Genomic DNA, 2525 nt, shown 5'->3' on the forward strand with positions numbered 1-2525 from the left:
AGGGAGGTTTAAGATGTGAAAAAGATAAAATAGAATTTGATCTACATAGGGGATTTTGTATCCAATAAGACCTGCAAGAATATCCTCAAAGCAATGCATATATACTTCATGCCCAATTCTAATTTCTTGTAATTAAATAGGGGAAGAAACACAATATAACTGTTACAAAAAATGTACTCTCCTATTCAAAAATATTCTATAGCCTCTTGCTTAATCCTATTGGTTCAATCTACGACTCATCTTGGTTTCTAAAAGATGCTGTTATAAAATTAATGCTATTCTAATCCATTAGCCTTGTCTTATAGGTGAACATTTAAATTTATCTTATACAAGGTCAAGGTTATATAAAAAATAGTATCAGTAACATGCATCTTGGCATTGAATTGTCTTTATTTTCAAAGAAAAGTACAACACACAGTATCGTTGATGCACTGCAATAGAAATAACGTTTTTTAAGGAGTTGGTATACATCACATTCATGGATCACATTAATGTAAAGTTGAGAAAGTACAGCATATCATAGAAACATAAAATTTAGGATTTATTATTGAATATTGAGTATTAACAACCATTATGGATGGAAAACCTATGATCCTCATTAATCACTTTCATAAAAGACATATAATGCAAGCAATCATCAAATTTATGAGTAATTCCATTCCCATTGGCAGAAAGTAATCTCCGCTGCATACCATTGTGGACATACCTACACCTAAGTAGGGAAACCAAATAGAAAATGAAGCAGAAATGGTATAAGCTGAGGAAAAGTAAGAAAAGGTATCAGTTGAAGGAGTAAAAACATTGCTTTTACCACATGGTGATTAATTTTGTCTACCATGGTCTCATTACAGCTAACCATTTTAAAGGTCTCACCTTGAACATGTTACACTGTAACGAAACCATGGTCAGACACAATAAATCACCATGTGGAATTAATAAAGTTTTTATTCATTCATCTCCTATGTGTTATGTTGGCAGCCTGCGCGCTGTGAGTAGTGTTATGTTGGCAGCCTGCGCCCTGTGAGTCATGTGGGCAGCCTGCGCGCTGCCGAGTGTTACGTCCGGTCAGAGTGCTGTTCGGGCGGTTGACGAGTTGAGAGAGGTCGCAGTCTTTCGTTACTCAAGTCTGTGAGACCCAAAGTGAAATAAAGTCTAAAAGCCAAAGAGTAAGATTGTTCTTCTTGTAGACAGCTTCCTTCGACATTATATCTGGCGACGAGGAAAACTGGCGAACGTGTGCTATCTTTCAACAGTAATATCCATGTTAAGAGAGCGTGATTGTAATTGAGGTTTTTTAGTCATTCGAAGTCAGACTCCTGCTTATTGTACAGTGGGTGTGCCTTGGGAGGCTCAGTATGAAGCGGGCAAAAAAAAATGTTTCAGCACATTTGAAGAGAAAAATTGGCTTGGACATCAAAACTGTTGGTATTGAACACCAATGTTTGTTGGAGAACCCTAAAAATTGATTTAACTGTTTGGATTAGTTTTAGATTTTGAAAGATTGGAAGATGGGTTAAGTGAAACAAGGTACATACCAAGCTTGTTGTGATAAAAAGTCACCAAGGAGTCAAGCAGTTTATCCTGCAATCTGAAGGCCGGGTTACACGGTACATAAACACATAGTTAATGAGTGAAATCATGAACGATTTTGGTGGGCCTTTACAGATGGTAGACTTCCTAGTAGATCTAAGAATTATTATTTATACAAAGATTGGTATTCTGAGAAAAATGCACACCAGAGTATTTCCATTGAAATAATTCGTCAATTAAACAACCACTGAACAGCATCCTTTGGATTAGTATTTTAAATGTTATGATTTAGTAGGGGTTGTCCAGAAGCCTCACCCAAATTTGAACCTGGGAAAATCTGGTTGAGTCAATCTGAAAAATTAAAAATACAACAGTAACAGAAAAGCAAAATATCAAATCCTTTAGATTAAAAAATTGAACAGAAACCATTAAAAATCAAAGCAAGGTAAGATGAGTCAAAATAATCTTATTCTAACATGCCTCCTAAGGCTATTCATAGCTATTTGAGGATCTATTGCTTAGGGGATATATTGCTATAGAACATAGCAGATATGCATGGTTTCAATTTGTATAATCATGGATATATAATAATTATATTCTATTTCGGAAAACCAGTTAGGTAAGTCAATGTAAGAAGCTCATTAGGATACTCATTGACACTTAAAATATCATTCAGCAGGTAATGGGTTACAATTTAAATTTCTAAAAAGTAATTGACCCTAGTTGCTCCAAAATAAAATATTATTAAATCACATGAACTCACCACTTGCATATTAATCAAATAATATATGTTATAATTTAAATAATCCCTTTCCTTTAACACTACAAGAATTTTTTGGAAATGCCACCATGGCAATGTGAGTTCCATCTATTACTTTGATTTCATATAGGGAATACATACATCACATATAACCAGTAAAAACCAACCACTTAATGCATGACGCATACATACTTGCCTAAGAAATATAGCACTCAGTCTACTGCGTTCACTATTC

The 2525-nt window shown here is 34.5% G+C and overlaps 1 long non-coding RNA gene across 1 annotated transcript; it reads right to left on the reverse strand.

The window, feature by feature from the left end:
- Positions 1-372: 372 nt before the first annotated feature.
- LOC124158274 lies at positions 373-1838 on the reverse strand. Its single transcript, XR_006864741.1, has 2 exons — positions 1737-1838; positions 373-712 (listed from the first exon to the last, which is right to left on the reverse strand). It is a non-coding gene; the product is annotated as an uncharacterized LOC124158274 (long non-coding RNA).
- Between the last annotated feature and the right edge of the window lie 687 nt (positions 1839-2525).

This window comes from Ischnura elegans, chromosome 4 (assembly GCF_921293095.1).
Source record: "Ischnura elegans chromosome 4, ioIscEleg1.1, whole genome shotgun sequence".
NCBI classification, from domain to species: domain Eukaryota; kingdom Metazoa; phylum Arthropoda; class Insecta; order Odonata; family Coenagrionidae; genus Ischnura; species Ischnura elegans.